General features: G+C 38.3%; 1 long non-coding RNA gene across 3 annotated transcripts in view; it reads right to left on the bottom strand.

Moving 5' to 3' along the window:
* The window catches only part of LOC129412022 (uncharacterized), a 290,159-nt gene that overhangs the window by 253,887 nt on the left and 9,351 nt on the right, over positions 1–26,921 (bottom strand). For all 3 annotated transcript variants that reach the window (XR_008633543.1, XR_008633544.1, XR_008633545.1), the window contains exon 3: positions 10,567–10,657. This is a non-coding gene — a long non-coding RNA (uncharacterized LOC129412022). The remainder of the gene's footprint in view (positions 1–10,566; positions 10,658–26,921) is intronic.

Genomic DNA, 26,921 nt, shown 5'->3' with positions numbered 1-26,921 from the left:
TTAGAGTTATGATAAGCATAAAGTCTTCTAACTTGAGAGCGCGCAATACTTCATTCATGCGTGTGTGTTCATGGGTCTGTGTGTGTGCGTGCATACTTTAACCTTATAATGTTACACAATAGAAATATCCTAAAATGGGAACCTAGCTGACGCCGGTTATGAAGCTATATTCCCCTGCATAGCTTGGCTGACAAATTTAATTTTGGCGGTAACAACCCACTCTTTAGCACAAAGCCGCTTCAACTGTCCAAACAGACAGCATAATATGGGTGCAAAACGGCTCAGCTCATTTAGCACAATTGGATCTTGTTACTCGGCATACTCCATTTAACTGTCACATACCGGGCTTTGCTTTCTTTGCCTTTTCAAGTTCCAAAAAAGGACTTCTGTGTCAGTTCCTACGCTTTTATCTAAATCAAAATTACCATCCCTGCGCCGCATCGCATCATCATCGCGGCTTTAGCTTCAGCCACTAATGACGAGATCTTGAAGGAATTCTATAAAGGAAGCTATAAGTCCTGACTGCATTATTAAGCCTGCATTTGGGCCCTATAATGACCTTTTGCAGTTACAAGCTTGTCATAGGGTATAATGGTAATGGTCTTCAAGCCGGCCTCCCTCCGTGTGTTGCTAAAAAGCGGCGCACACAGACACACAAAGTCACAGACAATATTTTCGCCCCTGGTCAACTCCCTCGGGATCTGGAAGGAGCCAGTGGCCAAAATCTCAGCACATTTGGACACACTGTCACTGGCTCGCTCTGAGTGGATGGAATAGCATATTTAAATGAATAAGCGAGTATAGGGAGATAAGTGTTTTTGCAAATTGCTGTATTGTGAAATGTAAAAACTTGTACAATTAAAATAAGAGAAAAAGAGAAACATGCATCGTACTGATGTGTATTAAAATAGAGATGTAACGGTATCCAAATCCCTCTATATGATATTTTCACGATATGCATCTCACGGTTCGATATTCATTGCGATATTTTGTGGAGGCTTATGAAATTGTAAATATGCTACTTTTTTTTCCCTTTAGCAATGTTATAATATGATATAATAACAGCTATTTCTTCATGTAGTTTGCACTGGCAACACCAGAGCATCATGGTCTATGTAGTTCCCAAGTTTATTTAAGAAATATATTATAATCACCATAACTATTCATTTAAGCAAACAGACTTGTAATTCGATATATTGTGAGGGCTGACGATATTGTGAGACTGTTGACAATACGATATCATGATATTTTGGTTATTGTTACATGCCTAGTATTAAAACTAAAGGGCTGATCAATATTGGAAAAAAAAGAGGGAAAAAAAAAAAAAAAACACAATTAAAATATGATCTTATTTTCTCTATTTATGTTTAAAGGGCCTATATTGTCTGTATGTTGTAATGTTGCTTCCTTGTCAGAAACATATCTGGAGTTGTGTTTTGTTTCATTCACACGTTCTCAAACAGAAAACACCTTGCAATGTTATGTGGGAGTACAGGAAGTTCTCCACTGTTTTTAAATTCTACAATTTAATTAAAATAATTTGGATCATTTCAGCTGGAATTGCCCAGCCTGATTCATCAGCTGATTTCACTTTGTAGGAACTGCCTGATCTTGCAGCGTTAGACGGTGGGCGGTACTTTTTTATTTAACAAATCACTGCTATTTGGTCGTGACGTACATTATGTAATGCATCGCTAACGGGACTAACTGCTTTTCCCAAATCCTGTAGGAAGAAGGGCAATAATGTCTTTCCCCTTGATAAAGTTCACAAACATTCTCTTAGTTCTGGCTTTAAATCCTCAATCTTTGCAAACATTGCAAACACATAATTTATGGTTCTTCGCTGATTGGCTGGTGCCCGAACTCGCACTTCCGGGATTTTTGCGAATCGTCTAGTGTATTCCGATTCCTGACCTAGTTACTGTAGAGAAATAAAATTGAGGGGAGCCACTAGATGGCGCCAGCCTGGCTAGGAATTGGAATAGGAATAAAGAGTTTCCTCAACCTGTGCGACTGAAACAAAACACAACTTGTGGTATGTTTTTAAGGAAGTAACAACATAATAATACGGCTTACAGCTCAAAATAGTTAACTGCTTAATATAGAGCCTTTAATAATAGGAATAATCGGGTTCTGAGGACACTTTTTATTCACGTCAAGGAGCATTAATATTTGGAGAGGGTTAGACTCTGTACACTTAAGATACATGTTAGCAGTTTTCAATAAAACAGGATAGTTGTTTGTATATTTAATAATTAGAGCTTAATTGCGACCATTCAAATTGTGGTTTTGGGGATGAACCAACTATTGTACACATAAAGAGTGCTGGTTTAAATCGTTTGAGCAGTGCTGTGGTGGTGTCCTTGGGCAAGACATGATTCCTCTTGCCTGCATCAACAGAACAGGCCATAGGGGACTCTGCGGTGGGAATTTGTTTAGCAAGAACACTGGGAGAAAATAGCAGCCACGTGTCTCTCTGTCTGCCCCAGGACATGTTTGTCTCTACAGGAACTTTAACCACAACTAAGTCTGACTATGAGTAATGTAATTATACACAGAATTCTGGTGTTGTTGGTCTTGAGCAGGATGACTAAGGCAAAAAAGTACATTTGAAACTGATTTTTAAAATTCTTCTTATTATTATTATATCATTAAAAACTCCTATCTCTAGCTCTATTTTACATGCACTAAATTACAGATGGTTTTATAGCTCAAAAAACAGGCATTCTGTGAGAGACCTCTCCACAGATCTGACTTGTAACTTGGTCTGGTTTGGTCTCCATGGAGATAGAAAGGCTTAATAATACTAGACAATACATTCTAGACAATACAATAACATCGCCACAGAGAAAAATATATGACAGCTTACACCAGAAAAATTACAAAATGCATCTTTAAAATGAGGAGAGGATCCTAAAGATTCAAATCCCACAAAGGAGCGGAAAGGCCCATTGCTAATTTATATGACTATCTCTCCGGATATGAGCAGTATATCAGATTTTGACACGTTTGTGTGTTTTAGAGCAGTTACTAATGAAGCCAAGTGTAGCTCCTTTTACAACATTATACGCTTGAACTCGGCACGGAAACCCCGATCGCCCACATGCCTTCTCTCGGCCCTGGGGGTGCTAACTCTCTCCCTCTCCCCCGCTCTCGCTCTCGCTCCATACCACATGCACACACATATGAATCGCATGTGAACCCAGCGCTGCCTCAAACTGCACAATTCACAGTTTCCTTTTGCGCTGACGATGTTTGAAAATGTCTCTCGGGGAAATGACACATGCAGGAGCTTTGATAAGAGAAGTTTTTTTTGGTACAGCGACGCAGGGGGCTTCACTGAACACCCTTTGAATGTCATCACGGACAAAATGAAAATTCAACCTGTAGCACTTTTAAAAGTCCTATATTACGTAAAAAAATTGACTGTTACGTCATCAAAAGCATACCAGGAGTTGTGCCTTGTTTCATTCAAACATGTTTGTGTAATCCTGCACTATTAGTGTGTCTACACTCCCAAAGCTCCAAATGTTCTGTTCCACCTTGTGTTCTACCTTTACCTTTTGTTCAGCAGAGATTAGCAATCACAGGGCTGAAATGATCAAAACGATTCTAGTGATGGTGTATGGAGTTTAAAAGCACAGTGGAGCACTTCCTGTATTACCACATGACATCACAAGGAACAGATTGTTTTCTGTTTGAGAGAAGAACTTGACCTAAATATGCAGGCGTTGTGTGTTAAACATGTGTCACTGAAACAAAAAACAACTCCAGATATGATTTTGATGAGGAAACAACCTTATAACATAGATCAAAAAATAGTATAACTCCAAATGTGCTCACAAGCAGCGATAAAAATTTGGACACTGCATCAAGGGAGGAATTTCAGTTTGGGGAATGCCAAGTCTGAAATATTTCTCAGTGAAGTCTTTTACGATCAGGGAGTTCTTCAGTTAACCTTTATGAACCAGCTTTAAATGCTAAACTATTTTCAATAAAACTATGCTACAATGGCATAAGGAAGTGAAGGTTAGTGAAAGCTGAAGGGAATTAGATATCTGACATGTTAAAATAATTGAAAATATCTCATATCTGTAAAATATCTAATCTAAAAGACCACACATTTTTTACATTCCATATCTGGTCTGTGTATTAATTGTGTTACTGCAAAGATGGTATGTTCCGGAGGGACGATTTGTCATTCAAAGTGATTCAGCTCTGGAACATGCTTAGGATTACATCAGATTTGAGAAGTTTGCATTCACCTTCTATAATATCATGGCCAGTGGTGTAGTGGGGATTTTTTAAGAGGGGGTACACAGTTCGTGACGTAATTGATGTGAGAAATCCTTCTCACCTAATATAGCCCCTCCCCCAAACAAACAAAGGTGCCAGCCCAATAAAAAAATCAGTTATATTTGATGTTTTGTTTTGTTTTTTTAACTCAAAATGATGCAGAATTATGTTATTAACATTAACACCGTTCATAATCACCTACAGAACATAAATCATAGATTACAACACATGTGCCCAAGACTGAACTAGGACTGAACCAGGACTAAACTCCGGGCCCGTCCCGACACTAAATCCTGGGTTAGGGTTAGGGTTAGGTCCTGGTCCAGTCCTGGTTCATTTCTGGTTTAGTACTTCTTTAGTCCTGGTTTAGTTCTCCTGGTTTAGTTCTCCTGGTTTAGTTCTCCTGGTTAAGTCCTGGGATCAGTCCTGGTCCAGTTATGGTTTAGTCCTGTTTTACTCTTGTTTTAGTCCTGATTCAGTCCTGGTTTAGTCCTGGTTTAATCCTCTTGGTACAGTCCTGAGATCAGTCCTAGTCCCTCGTGTCTCAGGTACTGCAGATATCATGAGCCTATGCAGGTTTTTTTCACCATTTCCAATAGCTCCAGTTTGACATTTAAGTTGTAGGCTATTTTATATTTGTTATTTTTTTATATCTCACACGTAGAAGTTTCTGGACAGCATACACCCCTGTACCATGCCCACTACACCCCTGATCATGCCGTCGCAACTCCAGAAGGAGACCAGGGCCTATATAACTCTATGGGAGATTTACAGTTATTTAAAACGGGCTCATTTTGGTCTTCCAATATTATATAAATGTTGCAAAAATCTGTGTAAATCAGCTGGCAAGACATGTCACCGTAACTGAATCTGAAACATGTATGAGTGAAAAACACACTGGTCTGTAAAAAGGAACTTTTGAACCACAACTTGCCATATAAACTTTACTGCTTTATGTGTACACTGAGCATTTACTCCAAAATGAAAATAAATTAATGAAATAAAAAATAGTTTCCATTAATGTCTCTTAAGATTGATCTATATGGAGCTAAAGCAAAATCATCAGAAGTTTCAGCAGCTAAAATCAGAATGCCAAAACCCTTCCCACACAGTATAAAGGGACATTAAAACGCAAGGGCCATGTAAGGTGAACACACTGACTCAAATAGGCCTATGGAGCTATTGTATCAGAGAACCATCTACTTAAACAGCCCATTAGGAGAGACTGGGCCCGCAACGTCTCCAAGCAATAAAAACTGCCAGCTGATAAGTCCAGGTATAGAAATCTTCTCTCAGATCTTTACAAACTGTTAAAGATAAATCCGGATTCAAGAAAATATGCTCACGAGGCCAATCTGCTTTTCAGTGCCTTCACCTTATTGCATTGAGATTTGGGGACTTTCTGCAATGCGTTGTCTCTTGTGTTTCGTAGATTTTCTTTGTGTTTGTCTTAAGAATGAGATAAACAAAGCTAGTTCATTTTAAACGGTTTGCAGTGGTCCATAGTTATTCCCCACTTACTTTACCATTCAAACTATTCTAATTATACAACATGATGAGTTTATAAGCTCTTTATACAACTTTCAGAGACCAGAGCAGCCATGGTAAAGCTAATGACAACAAGCATGCTGACCAAGCACTTCTTGATTCTCTTACAATAGAACTGTCTTTCTCAAATAGTGGGAAGGCGTGGAGCAATGCCAGGGGGGTGCGTGTGACCTTGGGGAACATACAATTATTTTTTTTTTTTTTTTTGCTGTACCAGTGTAATAGCACATCCACTACAGTAGGTGGCAGTGATGCTCTCATTGTCAGAGTGTGCGTAGGGAGTATAAGCGCTACAGTGTCTGTTTTTTTTTTTGCACCGAGCAGACACAAACACAGCACAGAGTAGGAGATATGAAGTGCAAAGAACAAACTGTATAGGGTGACCATATTTCCGTTTGTGAAAACCCGGACACCTTTTGGGGGGGGACGGGATGTGTATTGTGCATTACACGTGGGTAGTAATTACACACGGGTGGGTCAGGACTAAACCAGGTCTAAACCAGGACTAATCTTGGATTTAAGAGAGAAAACGCCGAGCAGTTTGTCCACAAAGCGCGATCAGGCAATTCCCGCGTTTAACTCCGTGAGATACGGAGCTGAGCCGGTCCATTCTCCTGCCATCACCTCCAAGCCCGTCCTGACGGTGAGTCCTGTTTCAGTTCTGGTTTAGTCCTGTTTTAGTCCTAGTTTAGTCGTGGATTAGTCCTCCTCTTCAGTCCTGGAATCAGTCCTGGGTTAGTCCTGGTTTAGTCTTGGTTCAGTCCGTGGCGTAGGCGGCGCAAAAGTTTCATATAATCTCGGGTTAACGGGCAGGTGTGGTCCTGTCCTGCGCGGGTGCGGTGTTGTATTGGGGGTCTCCAAAAATGGACCTGTGCAGGACTCTGCGCTGTTGGGCTCCATTATGGAATAAATGAATCTTCAGTTTGCTACATAAAGAAGGAAAATAACACAAGGACGACAGCAGCAACAAGTTTTAAGAAGGAAGTAAAAAGGGTTGCACCTGTCCTGTCTGAGAAAAGTGTATAAAGTTTGTGGTGAGGGGTTTTACAGCCTTAACACAGATAGAATAATTGTAAAATATAAAGTTGACTACTTCGTGGATTTCACCTATGGCCTGCTATTTTTAGAACGTAACCCCCGCGGACCACTGTACTCTCACCTCACAACCTGTGCACATGGCCTTCCACTTGTCCCAACCGGGACGGAAAACTGAGAATTTCTTGTACAAGTCATTATTCAGCACATTTACGCTTCGGTATGTTGCAGGCTGACCGACTGTGTCTCACTCCTTCTGAGTCACAGACGCTACAAGAGACGCTCAGTTTAATGCCCCCAATGAACGGTACTGAAAACCCAGACATTTGCATCACTTTATAAAAAAAAAAACCCGGACGCCCCAGACATGACGCAAAATACAGACATGTCCAGGGAAAAACGGACGTTTGGTCACCCTAAAACTGTATGTAAAGTGTATATAGCGCTCAGCTTCACTATGACTACGGTGGGAAACGAGAAAAGACCTGTGTGTTTACCGTGTCTTAAAATGTTGGCGGCGGACAGCATGAAGCTCAATAAATTACGGTGTTGCTTAAAGACATCACTCCCCAATCATGCTGATAAGAAGCTTGAGTTTTTTCAGCAAAAATGTGCCAACGTTTGCCAACATTTGCCAACAATCACCCCGCTTTTGAATTCTACTTCAATAAACCAGCGAGCACTTTTAGCATCATATAAAGGTGGCGTACCAAATCGCACAGGAGTTGATACTGCCGAACTCTAACACCGAGATGATGTTTAAAGACGAGAAGGACACGGGAGCGGGCCGACTCATGACGCAGGTCAGTGCAGCGTGGAATACAGACGGACACATGCTGCGTGCGTCCCTGGAGTCGTTTTGGAGACGCGACTTAACTGTTTGCTCTCTATGTAGGCGACTCAAGGCGAGGGTGTGATTTGTCCACATTTGGTAGTGGTTCTGTGGAGTGGGGAGCGCAAAATGTTTTCTTCTTCCTCGGGGGGAATGACAGAAAATAATTGAGAAGTACTGCAATACAACAAGTCACAGTGGTATTGATGTGATGTTTGTGAAAAAATCTGCTCTTTATATAGTTCCTTAACATGAACAGATGGATCACATTTTTTCAAAGAATCAGATATTTTTTCTTTTGAAATCGTTTGCATTTTTACACTGATTAACCCTGAACCAACACAAGAAGCAGAGCAGGCAACACAAGTGAAATGTTTTTGCACAAAAATAAACATACTTGAAATTGTAACAGTTGTTGTGTACTGTTATGCAGTATTTTCAGGCATACATACTCCCACTCTCAGTTTGAACATTTCTCTGTGATTTTAGCTTGTTCTTAAAATTATTTACCACTTCTGTTATAGAAATAAATAGTAAAAGAGCCAGTCATTTGAACAACTCTGAAAAGGGAAGATCCAAAAGATTCAGATCCCATAAAAGAGCCGAAAGTCCCATCACTACACAGTGGATTTATTTTGACCTCGAGACCCGCTTATAATTTATATCTGTACTTGGGCAAGAAAAATTTTGCTCAAATACATAACAAAATATATATGTTGTACAGGGACTTTAAATAAGCAATTCTTTTTGCTAGAAAAAAGATATAAAAATGTTCTTACGTTCTTCTGCATCCGAAAAAAGCTGAAAAATCACTATGGTAATTTGTCATAGTAAACGCAGAAGCCTTAATTTGAGTTTTGTCACAAGTTTGTCTAATGCTCTTTTCATTGCTCCATTGTAAAAGTCTTGTTATCTTGACGCATTATGCTACACAGCTTGGAGTCCATCATTCGTCACCTACGCGTGGAAAAAATGACACTTTAAGCTTCGAATAATCCATCAAAACTTGTCATCCCTGGTCGCGTTTGAAGCTCTATTTTATCTTTAAATGTTTATGCAAAATTCTTAATAAATTCAACCTGGTATTGCAATGCCATTCGGATTCAGGGGACGAAACTAGCATGCAAAGTAAGGAGACGGATTCGGATTAAAGATGACAACTCAAGCTGTGACAGAAATCATTTAAAAAAAAAAAAAAAAAAAAAAAAAAGCTACGAGACAGTTGGGACTTTGACATTTCACAAAAGGTTGGCACGACTGGCATTTTCTCTCACTTGTTATGTGTTGGTAAAGCTCAGTTTCCATACCAACACAATATAGACGCGCGCGAAAAGGAGAACACGTTAGATTAAAGGAAAAAGGAAGTCACGCTGCGCCCGTTTCAGAGCCAAAACACTGCACCTTGTCATTACTGTCTTAAATATCGGTGATTCAAGATCCACAAACTCCCTGCAATTAACTTAATCTAATAACAGTCATTTTATATATGGTTGATGTTTAAAGATTTTCCACTCATTTCCTGATTGACTGTACAGACAGAAGCTATAATGTCATGTTATGGTGCAAACCCAAATGCACAATAGTTATGACTAAACTCAGAAAAACAAACGGACATTATGAAGGTTTAAAAATGTACTTATCTTCTCAACTTTTTTTTTTTTTCCAAATTCCAAATATAACCACTTAATTATGATCGTTTCTGTTTTGTTTTTTTTTTTACCACAGGCACTATATCATTAAACCCACAATTAGAAAAACAAAACATGAAAATGTATCACTTCAAGGTGGGCCCATAGACTGTATAAAGAAGTGGACTCAAGTCTCCCATAGCTTTCAACTCCAATCAAATGAAGCTCATTGAGGCTAGCAGTTACAGGGGCGAATCTGGAGCCGAGTTACTTATTTCAGGCTTCCCACAGTCATGGAAAACCTGGAAAAGTCATGGCAATTGATAAAAGGCCTGGACAAAATCATGGAATTTCAGTAAAAGTTTCAGTGAAAGTTTTGGAAAAGTCATGGAATTTTAGTATCCGTTTCACGCAACTACAGCATTCTGTTAAGTTGTTATTATGAGGCTATTATGATTATTTCTGAACGTATGTGCCTTTTGTTTAAAAGAGATGACAATAAATGCACCGACAGGATTTCTGAATGTTAAAAACTATAATACCAAACCATAAGGTGAGTGGAAAGGGTTAACATTTCATATTTAGCCCTCAAAGTATGATCAATTCAACACATGTAGGGTGCCGTAAAGTCATGGAAAATTCACTGAAATTCACAGAAAAAGTCATGGAAAAGTTTTAAAATTTTGTCAGTGAAAAAGAGTGGGAACCCTGATATTTGGAATTCCGACTGCAAGTATCGTAGCAATTAAAGTGCAAATCCTGAGCGAGGCTGTTGAAGGTAACGCCCCTTCCTGCCAACACCGCCAGGTTAGCAAGGGGCAGGTGCTTAGCAACGCTGTCAGTCAAATCTGTTTATTAACTCTAGTGGTAGTGACCTTGAGAAAAGAAAGCGCCTGATTTGTTGGCTATTAATGTTCATATCTTGATTTATGAACAAAATGGCAAAATATAAAGACCAGGATAAACCGTTTAAGGCCAAAATGAGGAATCTGACAGCAGCAGTCAGAGAGAGGGGCAACAGTTTTTCAGTGGAAAGCCAATGAATGCCAGAGTCAATGGAGCCGACCATTCATATATACAGTCTATGGGTGGAGCTAGGGATTGTGAAAGAAAGTAACTACGGGTTTTAACTACTGGGCAGTGGGCAACTAGTCACAGACAATTTCAGAAAATAGCACATTCTCTTGGACTAGACGTAGTTTGCAGTAGTAGTTTTTGGTGACTCACCTTACAACAAGAATGCCACCAGTTCCTCCGCTCCATCTTCAACACAGCAGTAGAATCAACAACCAAACCAGCCTCTTCACTTCCTCCTCCTCTTCAGGACAAGTGGCGAAAAAAAAAAAAAAAAGACATTACAAATATTACTATTGAAAACACGGGTACTACAACACATCTTCTGAGTCCATTTCTTGCACCATATATTTGGAAAACTGCAACTTTTATTGAACTATCAAACTTTAAATACGTTTCCCCAGGACAAGTATTCAGACTCTGGAGGTTTGCAGTAAGAAGGCGAGAAATGACGAGGAGAATAAAATGTCTGGCTGTGACATCTCCGAGACCAGACGCATTTGTATTCAGTGATATGGTCCAAAAGTTCAAGTTCTTTTCAAATCCAATTCTTAAACCCAAATGAATCTTAAATTAGCAGTACTCTTTTCAGCTATGCTCATTTTAATTTGATGCTCCATCCGTTTATAAGCAGTTAGCGTATTCTATGGCCTTCTACTTTCTTATTTTTATATTCATGGTACATTTTCTGACCATGAGAAAAAGAACAGGGATAAAGCTCTCCAGATCTGAACCTAATTTCAAATTTCAAATATAACGATGAGAAGAAATTTGTGATGTGGAAATGATTCTGTTAATCAAAAAACATGATTATTCAGGTCATAATAGAATTGCAAGAGCTAAGTAAGTTATTTAGACAAAAGCAAACCTAAATGTGAAGATAATTTTAATCGGTTTAGTCACATTAAAGAGCCTGTACCATTATTTTTTACATATATCGTATGAGCAAAATGTGTCTTGCCCCAGTACAGATACATTGTCTAAGCAGTTTTTTAGGTCAAATATATGTCTGCTGTGTGCTGTCTGCATCTAATTATAAAAGGTTTTACTGTCCGATAATCAGGAAGTGTGTTAGCATGCTAGTTGTTGTAAACTGTACAGTCATTGTAAAACTCTGTTCTGGTCTCTGGGAGTTGTGAAAAGCACTTATAAAGTCATTAGGGTAAATAATTAAGGTGCTAGGAATGCATGATTAACTTTGGGCTACAGCAAACCACTTAAAATGAAATAGTTCTGTTTAAGACAATAAAAAATTGGTACAGTACAAGTTTACTTCGTCAATCAAAGTTTCATTTCAATAAAAGGGCCCATATTATGCAATTTTCTGGTCTATGATATAATGTTTCCTCATCACAAACATACCTGGAGTTATAGTAAAGTAAGAAAATGGCTGAAGCATTCTTGGGATTTACAGATATAGAAGATATTAAAAGCCTTTATTATTTCACGGCAAAAAAAAGTTTTAACAAATGGCACTTTTAAAGAACAAAATGGCTGCCAGGACTCAAGGAAATCAAGTGATCCATCACATGACCAACTCAAAGAGTCAACAGTGAACAAGATAGTAACATCAACAGTAAATATGTAAACAAGTCATGTAAATGCATATAAAACAACCACAAAGAGTAAAATAACACAGGAGTAAAAGGAGTTAAGGAATAACATCTAAATGATCATTTAGACACCTGCAGTTGTGTTTTGTTTCATTCACACATGTTTAATTCACAAACCCTAGATATTTAAACTCAGTTCTTTTCTCAAACAGAAAACACTCTGTTCCATCTTGTGATTGTCATGTGGTAATAAAGGAAATGCTCTACTGTGATTTTGTTTACACCTTCACTAAAATAATTTAGATAATTTCAGACCTGGAATTGCCAATCTCTTCTGAGCTAAAAAGCAGCTGTTGACTTTAGAAGTACCACTACATGACAACACACAAACTAATAATAAAGATGTGGGACATGTGGGAATGACACAAAATGCAACTCTAGGTATGTTTTTGAGGAGATAGCAACATTATAAAGACCATTATAGGACCTTTAAGATGGTATCACTTTTTTTGTTTGTCTTTTTAATGGTCTGAAAAATGGTGAATGAATATGAAATTGTGGTACATACTGCACCCAACTTCTCTTGGGTCCCTTCACTCTTTGTATGTATAGCCTTTTAAACGACACACGATAAAAAACATAGCTACACTCCATGTTGTAAATCTCTCTTTGAGTCAGGGTCTGCACAATATAGCCTTGATCAGCTCCAATGGTTTCATGGCTCCAATACAATTACATTAAATCTTTCATTTCATATTTTGGCACTGAATGCTGAGGCTTTTAATTGTATATTACAGTGCATCTGGCGCCCTGCTCACTTCATCTAACTTTGAATTGAAAACGCCATTCATTTTTTAACCAAGTCTCGCGAACTGACAAGCAGATCTGTCACCTTTTCAAAGTTAGATGCACAAATCAAGCAGAACATTCTAAACAAAGGCAGATGGAGTGAATAACAGAAATTACTCACTTCGCTGTGGTGTTTCCTATACTACTAGTTTGAATAATGGCTGTTGTATCATATTGTATCTTAGACGCAAATGTTACTGTATAATGTTGTTTCCTCTTCACAAACATACCTGCAGTTGTGTTTTGTTTCATTCGCACAGACACACCTGAATATTTAGGCTGTGTTCTCAGACAACACTCCGATACAGGAAGTGCTCCACTGTGTTTTTAAACTCAATACACCTTCACTAGAATCAGTTTGGATGATTTTAGCCTTCGAATTGCCAATCTCTGCTTAAATAAAAAGGTAAACGGTTGGTGCTAACTTGAAAACTACAGCTTCGTGATATCACAAGGTGTAATAAAGCGTTTTGTGCTTTAGAGATGTAGAGAGGCTAATAATGCAGTATTACTCAAACATGTGCAAATGAAACAAAACACAAATCTGGCTATGTTTCAACATTCTATATGGCTTAAAGGGACAGTCCAGAATTTTTTGGACATAGGACCTCATTTTCTAGTTAGCCAGAGTGTTGGAGGCATGTGGAGACACTTTTTTTTTTTTTTTAAGTGGCTAGGCTAGTGCATGTCAATGGCCATAGTTAGCCTGCCACTAAAAACAGTCTTATCCACTCCACAGAACACCCAAAGCAAATCTATTATCACGCCAGATTGTTGATGTAAAAGTCCGTGTCGATAGAATAATGTGTGAAATAAAACTAACCTTGCATCGCATGAATCGTCTCATATATCAATCCGCTGCTGCCAAGCTTTCTATCAGGAAATACAACTCACTGCTGCTGCTCAGGCATAAATCCTTCAAATGCAAAATTGGTTTTACTTCTAAAATTAGTCTATTGACACAGACATTCACATCGACAGTCTGGTGTAATAATTGTTTTGCCTCAGGTGCTTTGTGGAGTGGATAAGACGTTTTTAAGACTATGGTTTTAGTGACAGGATAACTATAGTCATAGACATTCGCTAGCCTAGCACCTGCGACTTCTGCAAATACAAGGACTGGATGGAATCTTTTAAAAAGTGTCTCTACACGTCTCCAACACTCAGGACCTCATTTACTAGTTAGCCAACGTCTAAAATTCCGGAAAAAACTAAACATGAAATCTTGTCACTTTAAGGTAAGACTAGGGGTTTTCATAATTATAGGTCTTACCAGGGGCACATCTTGCACTCAAAGTACTTTACAGTAGTAGTTTTTAGTGACTCACCTTGCAATAAGTCTGACAAACTGTCAAGCTGATCTGTCACCTTTTCAAAGTCAGATGCACAAATCAGGCAAAATATTAAAACCAACGGCAGGTGGAGTGAATAACAGATTACTCACTTCATTGTGGTGTTTCTTGGGCTAGTGGGAATATAATGGCTGTCGGATCATATTGTATCTTGGAGGCAAAGTGTAGTTAGAGTTACCCCTTACCGCAAGGTGTTGAGTTCAATTCCCAGACCACTTATTTTCAGAAACTTAAGCTTGCTCTTCTTCATGTCTGGATGAGTTTTCTATGCTGTGAGTTTTCCAAATTAAACTAAAACATGTGTATCAGGCTAATTTGTGTATACATTGTAACTATAGACTATGGACTGTATATATAAATGGGCATAGCTAACCCACTCATTGCTGCATTCCAAACAGGAAGTGATCATGGGAGTGCTTTCGGCTCCATTGACTTTACATTGAAAAATAGTCACCCCTCTCTTTGCAACTGCTGTTGTGAGCCTTATCATTTCAGTTTTAAAACATCTATAGTAACCCGCTCTACGTGCACTTAGCGTATTCTATGGCCTTCTGCTTTCATATCTTCATATTCATGGTAAGTTTTCTCTCGCCATGATTAAAGGTACAGGGAAAAAGCACTTGAGATGTGAACCTAATGTCAAAATAATTTCAAATACAACGTTGACGAGAAGAAATTCGTGATGTGAAGATGATTCTGTTCATCAAAAAACATAATTATTCAGGTCATAATAGAATTGCAAGAGTTAAGAACGTTATTTAGAAAAAAAGCAAATGCAAATGTTAAGATAATTTTTATCAGTCTAGTCACATAAAATACCTGTACCATTATTTTTTCTTCTATCGTTTGAGTGTCTTGCCCCAGTACATATACATTTGTGACTATAGACTATAGATTGTATATATAAATGGACATAGTTAACCCACTAGTTGCTGCATTCCAAATAGGAAGTGAGTATGGGGCACTTCCAGGTCTATTGACTTTACATTGAAAAATTGATCACCCCTCTCTTTGCAGCTGCTGTTGTCAGCCTTGTCATTTCGTTTATAAAACGTTTGTAGTAACCCGCTCTACATGATCCTGGAGGTTTTATTTTACCAATTTGTCTGCAAATAAATTCCTATTCATAATATGGAACTCCAGATTTGTTCCTATGACCGCAAGCCTCTGTGAGCTTCATTTGACTGGAGCTGAATGCTGTGGGTGACGTTACACTCCCTTAGTCCACTTATTTATACAGGCTAGAGACTTACGTTTTGTCGTCATTGGTAACAAGCTGCACTTTTTCCTGGTTTGCGGACAATGAAACAATTTCTTTTGGGGACAAAACAAATGTTAAATTATTACATGAACATAATTTGTTATCAATATGTGGTGTCTAAAAAAAATAAAAATAAAAAATATGCAACTCTTTAGGTTCAGTTCCCAGACCATGTGGGGAGCATGATTTATCTGTGTTTGAGCTTTTTATGGAGTTTTCAAATCAAAATAAAATACATAATTATGAAATTTTCCAATACTTCATGATTACAGACCTTTGTTGCCATTGGTAGCACACTCAGCCTTCTACCAGAAAGTGACTCACTGTTCAACTAATAATAAAAAGACTGAAAATTGGCTCATCTCAAATAGACTTGGAATTTGCTTAATACACGCAATATTTCTATCTATAAAATTTCATATATTGGCTAGTTATATTAAGATGAGAAATACCTTACCTCATACATGTACTGAGAATATGCACTCTGAATACTTGAGTAACTGTATTATGGTGCAGAAACTTTTTCATTTAGTTGTATTCAGAAAACAGTAACTTCTTGTAATACTTGATCACAATATGTAGTCAAACTGAACATAACTGATGAGAAAAATAGAAAACAATGCTCTTGTAGTGAGTGCATGCGAGATTATTCCCTCCCCAAATCAGTGCAACTTGGTGTAAAAGTATCCCAAGTATTCAGAATGCAGTAGGTTGATTGGCCCATGTACCAATCAAACCGCAGGTGTTTGGTATGTCGTAACTAAATACATATTGTTCCTATCACTGCTTACCTCTTTTAACCTCATAATTACTTGGAAAATCGTGTTTACATCATTGCCATTGCCTCTGCCACCTGCTGTTTCACCGACTTTAAAATGACAACTTGCGCAATCCCGAGGTACTGATGTCACTGCCCATGGGAACTGTTCACGACTGACACTACAAGATAATACTACACGTGTTCTTACTTGCATCTACACGCTAAGATCCAATAGAAAAAGGCATTTTAAGGGTGAGTCTGTCTCCTTCTCGAAGCTGGTGCAGTTTGTTTTCATTCAAAGCATTAGCCCGGTCATTGTAATGTAAGCTATTGTTACGGCGTCATTTATCACTATTTCGTACTATAGAGGGCTGGAGCGCAGATGAAGATTCATTTCAGTTAGTGACTTAAAGCTAAGCCACGCTATTTTAATTTGCCATTAGCTTAATTTCGCTTTGGGTTTCGCCTCTGACATGGCTGTGTATTACTCATAACAAAAATGGGTATGGAGGTTTTGTGTCTTAATTTAACTTTACAACAAAACCAGCAAAACAATAGTCGGACTACTTTTCAGAAACTATGGAACTTCAGGATGTGTTTAGCTTAAAAATGCACTTTGTAACATTTCTAGTGGAGGGTTCGCCACTTGCTTGCCTCCATGGAAATGTTATTGCTTTGTCTAGAATGTTTCACAGTATCGATTAAACCTAAATCTATCACAAGAGAGACGAGAAGATTACAGCACTACGCTACATTACAATTCAGATCTGTGGAGAGTTGCCGCTATTCACAGAAGGAATTTATATATTTTTGAGCAATAAAAATGGTCTGATGGGTATGTTTAATATCATACCATGGAACATTCCAGGCAAAGCAAGGAAATCTCCACCAGAAAATGTTTGCAGTGCGCCTTTAAACAAAGAGAAAACAACACTTCCAACTTCCAAGGAGGCTGGAGTTGGACTTAAACCCGCAACCTCTCCATCTTTGGGTTGAGCCTTTGACATGACTCTTTATTACTCATAACAAAAAAGGGTATGGAAGTTTACATTTGGTATTGTGGCTCTCAATGTCGTCACTAGTAAAAAGCTGCACCTTATCCAAGAAAAGTGAGTCAGTTCAAAATCGGCACGTGAATGAGAAGTGTATGAAACTGAACTGTCACTGCCCAATTTCTGGTTGTAGAAATAAATTCACAAATGAAAAATAAATAATGGATACTGTGGATGTTCAGAACATGTTTAGCTTAAAGGGTAAGAAAGAGAAAACTGCTTGCAAGTTGTACCTTCTCCAAGAAAAGTGATTTGCTTCAAAATCAGGAAGTGAATATGTGTGGGAAACAGAATGGAGCTCAACAGTGGCTGCCAAATTTCTAGTTCTTGAAATAAATTCATTTTGCCCCCATAGATTTAAATAATATAATAAAATATGAACAAAAACATAAAATAACACAAAATGACAAAATAGCTTTCTCAAGTTGAAACTGAAAACAGTTTATAATTAAATTTTTGCCTTCACTGTCCAATAAATCAACCAGACATGTTTAGTTTAAAGACTAAAAAAGAGAAAACAACACTTCCATCAGGAGGCTGAAGCAAGAATTTAACCCACAACCTCTGTTAAGTGTGCTTATAATGTGCATTTACCCTTTTTTGACAGTGTGTGTTAATGTGTGCATTGGGTCACCATGGTAACTCCTACTGCACCATAGAGATACATGTAGATCAAGACTACAACTGCTCAGCCTTACAACTACAACTACTACTACTACTACTACTACTACTACCTCTGTTCCTGCATTTTAGCCACTTTCAAAATCATTTCTATATCTTCTACAGCCCACAATGTCCATTCTCATACATATTTACTATCTGAAATGTATAATTCAATTTTTGCCTTAACTTTCCAACAAATCAACCAGTAAAATTGTTCATTGTTGGCCTACTGTTCCGAAACATTGGACCTTCAGGACATGTTTATCTCAAAGGCCAACAAAGAGAAAACAACACTTCCAACAGGATTCTGAAACAGGAATTGAACCCACAACCTCTCCATCTCCATGAAGGACAACTATAACGCACTTGACATTTACACAACAATTGAAACGGAGACACCGGCTTCATTCACAACAGCGCTTTTGACAGTGTTTGCTAATGTGTGCATTATGTCACCATGGTAACTGCTAAACATTCCACCATAGAGGTATATGTAGAACAATACTACAACTGCTCATTCTTACAAAGAGCAAAATTACTGCACTACAACTACCACTGCCACCACTACCGCTACCACCACCAGTAGCACTACTACCACCACTACCAAGACTACTATCACCACTACTACTACCACCAGTACCACTACCACTGTCACCACTATTACGACCACTACCACAACTACTACTACCACTACTGTCACCACCACCACTACCACCACCAATTCCACTACCGTCACTACCACCACCACTGTCACCACTACCACTACTACTGCTACCACCACTACCACTACTACTGCTACTACCACCACCACCACTAATCCCACTACTACTACCACTACATTTGTTCCTACTTTTTTAGCCACTTTCAAAATCGGTTTAAATTGAATTATAAAGGGTTAAACTAGTCTAGTCTTTTATATAACTCTATAGTCGGCTCAATTTCCTTTTTAAAATGAATTTCCTTCAGGATAAATGAAGTATCCATCTATCTATTTCCATTTGCATACATATTTGTACTATCTGAAATTGTCACGCCAAGCAAAAACACATGAAAAATCACCTCAATGACAGCGATCCAAAGACTCATTTGTGCAACAACAATGAAAATTCCAACCACTCACTGTCACCTGAACTACTTATTTTGTCCTCTATTTAAACCTCACTCACATGGCCGAGTACGGAGCGAGACCCTCAGGGCAAGTCGCTTTGATTTGTCCAAAATGGCAGCTGCTATTGTCATTTGAGCCACGCCTGTGAAAAATTAAGCAGGCCTGGCCCAGCTGACACCGTTTACATCATGCTCAAAATGCTCGACGTGTTCGTGGACACAAGGAGGGGAGAGAAACACTGTACGGATAAGCTCTCTATTGTATTGTATTTGTGTTAGTGCGGATCAAGTGTGCTGAAGTAAATGTACTGCGATATAAGTGCAAATGTTGATACTCTGCAGCTGATGTCGTCAACGTGGCCAGGGGTGTGATGCCAACTGTAGGCACTGCTCTGTCTGAGGGTTTGTTAGACTTGAAACTGTGCTTTATTTTAACACAATCAAGTGGGAAACTACAAGCTGATTTGTGATGCTAAACAAGTCTACCACACGTAAATGTTCAGTCACGCGAGAGCTAGTGTCAGCGAGTGTTGGGAGTAACGCGTAAAAGTAACAAATTAATGTAATGCAATTGCTTTTTTTTTTAACGCACATTACAACGCATTTTTAACCTGGACTGAAGTGCTGTTTTTTTTGTTTTTGTTCGTACAAATTCGCTAAAATCACAGTGATATCAACAGTGGTGTAACACCATCGTTACAGTCCCTAGTAGAGCCCGACCGATATATCGGCCGGCTGATATTATCGGCCAATATGGGCACCTGGAGACATATCGGCTATCGGCCGATATGCTTGCTGATATGGGCCGATATTTCACGTGGGCATGTTATACCTCGTTATAAAGCTTAGACTCTCTGCATTATGTTCATTTAATCCAATTTACAGACAGATAAATGTCCTAATATGTGGCTCCGCATCAGTATTTATCTGCGGTGTAAATTGTCTGTGTCCGTACTGTCCCTGAACACACCACCAGAGTGACGTCACTTCACTCGTGTGTTTGTTTACACCCGCAGCCGTGCGCAACATTGAGATTATATTCTTTTTCAGACAATCGGTTTGAGTCTGGATTAAAAGGACATTTATTAGTGCAGACTTGTGATGTGAGGAGGAGCCTGTGTGAGCGCTGAGTGTTGGAAATACATCGACTTTGAAACTAGTTTAGGTTTTGTTAGCGGTTAGCTGCTGTAGCTCCCACACATAAACAGGCTGTTTTCTATTGGTCTATTGTAAAGTGACTATATTGGCCGTATATTTGTTACTGGACCTACATTGATATGTAAATGAGCTGTGAATAGACGTGTGAATGATCCACATTTATGCATATAATTAACTACCGCGGTGCGCAGCATTTACGGCTAAAGGCTAATAGCGATAGTTTACTGGCTAGGAGTTATGGGTCGGTCGCGATCGAAGCGGCTCTTAGAGCGAACAACGGGAGCCTGTTTCTTATTGGGAGCCGTGTTTTCTCTTTTTCTCACTTTTTCTCTTCATGCCGCATGTAGACCCATAGTTTGACAGCAGCAGCGGCTGAAAACGAAACTTTCAGAAATCTGCGTGTGCATAGGATAAAAAAAAGTGCATATTTGGCTGCAGTTCAGCATAAAATGAATAAACCAGGACTAATCTTGGGCTCGAGTGCAGGAGAGAGATAGAAACCGAGTCCCGACACTCGGTCCTGGTTCAGTTCTGGTTTAGTCCTGCTTGCAACAAAACAATCTCAAGAGTCGCTTGGGAGCCGAAAGAGCCAGCTGCTTTAGTGAGCCGAGCCAAAAGAGCCGGTTCTCCAAAAAAAAAAAAAAAAAAAAAAAAAAAAAAAACTGGAATACCCATCACTAGTAGCTAGAATGTGATGCAAAAATGCCATTAGGCCGACCTACTGTCTGTAAATATGATGTAAAGAGTCAAAATAACAATAAATGTTGCCTAAATAAACCCAATTTAGAATCCACTAGAGCCAAACCTAAGTTTTTTTAATCAATTCAAGATTTACAGTGAATTTTTACATCACTAAATATATCGGTGATTATATCGGCTATCGGCAGCTCCAACTCCCATTATATCGGTTTCATATCGGCCACAACAAAATCCATATCAGTCGGGCTCTAGTCCCTAGTGTCGGGATGGGCCCAGAGGTGTGCCCGCGTAGTCCGTTGGGTAACCATGGGTGAAAGGACCGGCTCAGAACGCCACGCTGCATGGGGCTAATCGCAGCTGACACCCAATCATCCTAGACCAAGATTAGTCCTTGTTTGGTCCTGGTTTAGACCTGGTTCAGTCCACATACAGCACAAAAGATCGGCATCTTTGCTCACTGATTGTCAAATGACAGTGAGCAAAGATAGTTATTTTGGTGAGAGTAACTTAAAAAATAATGCAATAGTCATGTAATACCTTACACTTTAAATGCAGTAATATTGTAATGTAACAAATTACTTTGAAAGTAACAAGTAATAAATAACGCATTACAGTTTTGAAGTAAGTTGCCCAACAGTGTTTATCACCCTCACCTTTTTCTATGTTGATCAATGTGGTGGATACATCTGTCACTCCACAGTGTTGGTATTAATTAAATTTAATTTAATTTACATTAATTTAATTACAGGACACATGGAGGACTTTTTTCAGAGACCATCCACACCAAACAAAGGGGGAGCACTATTTATTTATTTTTACTAAGTTAGTCTGTCTAATTTGCTTAATGTTACTTTATTATCACTTATTTTCTGTATTACACTTGTTTGCCTCTTGTTACTTTAATTAACTTAGTAGTTTTATTTAATTATTTTGTGTAATTTAGTTTAGTTTAGTTTAGTTTAGTTAGCCCATGTGTATTTAAACACCCTTGTTCTTTGTCTGAATGGGTTAGTTTTGTTCTGTTCAGTTTGATTTAAGTTACCCCAGTCGGGTCTGGCTAAAGTTAATGATTTGCATAATTTGAGCCATCTTTTATGTTTTACTTTACTAAATTTAACTTATTTTTATACCTTGTCTTTGCCTTTCTGTTTGCTCCACTACAATCACAGATTCATGAAAATGTGTTTAAATCCATTTTGTGTTTTTTTTTCTCTTGAGGTTTTAGACAATCGTAAAACTTTTTGATAGTAACTCCTAAACATCCCACCATAGATATATGTTAAATACCCCCAGTGTGTTGTCACTGCAAAGTACCAATACCCAGTCCAGTACTTTTGTGAAGATAGAACAGCTCAAGACTACATCTGCCCATTCTTATAAATAACACAAATGCTGCACCTAAGACTTCAGCTACTCCTCTTTAGAAAAATGATCACATTCCTAGAGGGCTTTTCAACCTTCAAGCCACTCAAAGCATTTTACATCAAGAAACCACTCACTTTTCAATGAATGCCGACACTGAGGGTGAGTTAGGTTAAATGTTATGCCCAAGGACGCAACAATGGTATGCATCTGTGGGGGCTGGAATCGCTCCAACAACCTGTGGGCCGAGGTATCCATCTATCAACGATGTTCATGTCAGGCGTGGGATTTGAACTGTCAACTTTCAGATCAGAGGACGAGCAATCAGGCAACCGAGCTACTGCTTTATACAGTACGGCTATTGCTATTACTACTTCAACTACCACAATGAATACTGCTGCAACTACTACTGCTACTATCACTCTTTTTAATGATATTCACAATGGAGTAAAAGTCCAAACTGTATTCCTTTGGAGATGTGTTTTATTCTGGCCTATATTATGCAACTTTCTGATATGTTACAGTGTTGTTTCCTCATCACAAACTGGAGTTGTGTTTTGTTTCATTCACACACTTTTAACACAAACCCTGCATATCTAGTCTGAGTTCTTCTCTCCGACAGAAAACACTTTGCAGTGCCATGTGGTAATGCTTTTTATACGCCGTACACCTTCACCAGAATCATTTGGGTAATTTCAGCCCTGGAATTACCAGTCTGTACTAAATAAAAAAGGTAAAAGGTAGCTATTAACTTGAAAACTACTGCTCCACGACATCACAAGGAACAGAGAATTTAAGCCCAATAAAGCAGGATTACTCAAACAAGTGTGAATGAAACAAAACACAAGAGGTGGTATGTTTTTGATGACGTAACAACATGACTGAAATCTCACAAGAGTCTATTTTGTGAAATGTAGGAGGTTTAAAACTATACTGGTTAGATAAATTAATTTAAAAGTGTGTTATGTGTTGTGACATCTGTGTTTAGCTGAGTTCTATATACATTATAAGTCAAGCTATGCAAAATCAGACATGCACATTCTCCTTCTTGGCTCAAACAAACAATTAAATAAGAGAAAGACAGAAGGAAAAGGTCGGAGTCTAATTTGTATCCTGAGGTAGTGCATTCCTGTAACTCGATGTCCACTAAAGTTTGTCTGTCTCCACGAAAAACAGGAACTGCATTTACAATAGAAATGTTATCTGCCAAGGATGCTGCCACCCCACACAAGGAGATTGGCAAGGTTATAGGGAATTGCATTAAAGGCTTAAAGTTCAAATTTCAAAACAAATTGAATTGAGTTACTTAGGGTAATTAAAATGGTTTTGGTCGTTTTGGGGGCATCTAGAGGTGGAAGTGCAAATTGCAAGAGCATAATTTAGAGCATAACAAAAAAAAAAGAAAGAAAAAAAGTCTATTTATAAAGTGTCTGTATCTAGCTCAGTAGTAATGAATTGAGTAATTAATCTTCCTTAAAATTTGTGTCTTCTGGCACAAAAAAAAAACAACAAAAAAATCAAAAACAACAACAAGAACAGCAAAAAGTTACCATTCTATAAAGAAGGTGACTAAGGGAGTGTGACTTCACCCATAGAGGTCAGTCAAATGAAGCTCAATGAAGCTTGCAGTTATTGGGCAAATTTGGAGTTCCATATTAGGAATAAGAACAAAAATATATTAATATTAAAATATAAAATGTCAATATTTTAACAAAATAGCGATATCAGTGGGTTAATACAAACATTTAAGACCATTAGAGCTACATAATTCACACATAGATACTATTACTACTAGAACTACTACTACTAGAACTACTATTAGAACTACTACAACAATAACTAGAGCTACTACTACTAGAACTAACTAAAACTAACTAGAACTACTATTAGAACTACAACAACAAGAAGTACAACAACAACAATTACTACTACTACCCCTACTACTACTACTACTACCACCACCACTACTACCTTTGTTCCTGCTTTGTCAAAATCAGTTTAAATTGAATAATAAAGGGTTAATCTTCTCCCTATCATTTATATAACTCTATAGCCGGCACCATTTCCATTCTCATACATATTTTTACTATGGCAAAGTTCACTTTATCAAAAGTCTTGCACATTAAGGCACTTTTCTTGCATAACTTCCCCAAGACCGGTCCATGCTCCGAACGGCATAATGAGATTCGGGCCAAGAATTTTCAAATGCATCTATAAATAACCCTGGGTGCAAAATGTTGGAAAGACCAGCGGCGGTGGACTCAAACTAGCATTATTTTTATTATTTTGTTCGGACTAAGAAAGAGTAATTGCGTGGGAGGGAAAATAGAGGATAGTAGAAGAAATAAGGATGTATTCATGAAGTTGACTGGTCCAGGTCTTGGTTTAATTCTGGACTAGTTCTGGTTTAGTCATGATTTAGACCTGGTTCAGACCTGATTTAGACCTGGTTGGTACTAGTCTAGTGTAAAGATGCACTGTGTGACTGCCACAAGCTTGTTTCCATGGAGATATGTGCTTTGCCGGAAAGGTTTCACAGTATGGAATCAAACTCATCTGCGGTATGTTGCATTTATCCAATTACAGGTGTTTTACTGCTCAAAAGTATTATAAAAACATGCATTTCTACAGTGACTGACAAAGACAAAGTAATCATGCTAAATGTTCCAAAGTCCAGCAGCGGTGGATTCCAACTCACATTATTTTATTATTTCTGGAGAAAGAATAATTGCGTAGGAGGGGAAATAGAGGATAGTAGAGAAAATAAGGATGTATTCACGGAGCTGACAGGCGCTCCGAGCTTTCCCAATGTTGAGGTGAGTGTGGCTATCCGGTTACTTAAATCCCCAAACAATGATCCTCTTTTTTACTATAGGAAATGTCGGGGTCACCCTGTTGGATGACATGACGCTTGGGAGTCCAGCCAGTAAAGCAGCAGTGGTAATGGCTTAAGGCAAGGTCAATAGGGTAAAGCTAACTCAGAGCATTTGGAGCAAGAAGAAACCTGGTGGTAAAAAAATAAAATAAAATAAAATAAATCTTGGTTTAGTTCTGGTTTAGACCTTGTTGGTACGAAGCCATCTGTGCTATAATGTTGTCTTGACCTGAACCTCATGTCTGGAGTTGACGTCACAAGGTGGAACAGAGCATTTTGAGCTTTGGGGATGTAGACAAAGCGAGACTGGCGCCACCTAGTGCCTTCGCTCAATTTCATTTCTCTCCGGCGACTAGGTCAAGAATGGGAATACACTAGACGTTTGCAAGAGCCCCAGAAGCACGAGTTCGAGCACCAGCCAATCAGCAAAGAGCCATGCATTTTGTGTTGTCACCGATTCCCTGCATCAAGGATTTAAAGCCGGAACAAAGAGAATGTTTGGTGAATTTTATCAAGGGGAAAGACGTTATTGCCCTTCTTCCTATGGGATTTGGTAAAAGCTTAATATACCAGTTAGCCCTGTTAACAGCACATTACATACATGACGACCAAATAGCAGCAATTGGTTAAATAAAAAAGTACCTGCCTACCGTCGAGCGAACAAATCCTAATGCTGAGAGGTCAAATGGTTTCCACAAAGTGAAACCGGCTGATGAATCGGGCTAATGTAAACAGACTAATAATAAAGGATTACTCAAACATGTGTGAATGAAACAAAATAACTCCAGGTATATTTTTGATGAGTTAACAGACGTAAAGCTCACAAGAGTCAATTTTGTGTAAGATGGGACTTTAAATTCTAGTTCAGGATTATTTGGCAGTGCAGTTTTGGTAAAGCCTTTTGCATTCTTTATCACAAAAATCAAATACTGTAAATGTTATCATATAATAGCAATATTGAAACAGATCTAAGTTTAGTTTAGTTTGATATATTTTCATTTCAAAATACAAAATAAGACAATACACAATAGAATCCAAAGGACACAGGGCTTTAAATCTGTTAACCTCCAATAACAGTGGAAACCATAATAGTGGAAAACATATTTGCTGTTTTGCGAGATGAGAAGATACATCAATACAAACACAGTTACACATCAAGTTTAACAGGAAATGCCATATGGGAGAGTGCAGTTATTCCGAAGCAGGCATTTTAAAGTGTATTTAAACTGACACTGTGAAAGGAGGAGGGCAGGCTGTTCCCATATTTTAAATTCTCTGGGTAGAACACTAAAACAGACGGGGTTGCGAGAGAGGCTATAATGAGATGTCCACTATGAGTTTTATAAGCACGGAATTCATTATTAAAAGACAATAGATATATTGTGCAAACCCAAACTGTTTTATAAGTGATGTCAAAGAAGTGTCAAGCACTTGTCCGACCCAGAGCATGGCCTTTCGAGGACTTTGACCCTAAAGAAAATCTGACCATAAATGTTGGACAGGGATGATTTTAGAGACAGATGTTCTGGAACGCTTTGCCCCTCCACTTCCGAAAGGCCCCCACAGTTGAGTGTTTTAAGTCTCGTCTCATGACCCACTTTTATTCTCTGGCTTTTAACACCGTGTGAGTTGTGGGGTCTTCTGTTGTCTTTTATTGTTTTGTTTTACTGATTTTATTTATTGTTATGGGTTATGTCATTGTTTTTATTTGTTTTTACTCAGTTGTTTTTATTGTAGACTAGTATTATTTTATTGTAGACTTTTTTTACCGGTCAAAAGTTTTAGAACATCACACTTTTTCCAGTTTTTTTTATGTT

The sequence above is a fragment of the Boleophthalmus pectinirostris genome, unplaced genomic scaffold (genome assembly GCF_026225935.1).
Source record: "Boleophthalmus pectinirostris isolate CB_2022bp ecotype Guang Dong unplaced genomic scaffold, ASM2622593v1 HiC_scaffold_11, whole genome shotgun sequence".
NCBI lineage: Eukaryota > Metazoa > Chordata > Actinopteri > Gobiiformes > Gobiidae > Boleophthalmus > Boleophthalmus pectinirostris.
The sequence above is the reverse complement of the archived record's forward strand: the minus strand, read 5'-3'. Positions and strand labels throughout refer to the sequence as shown.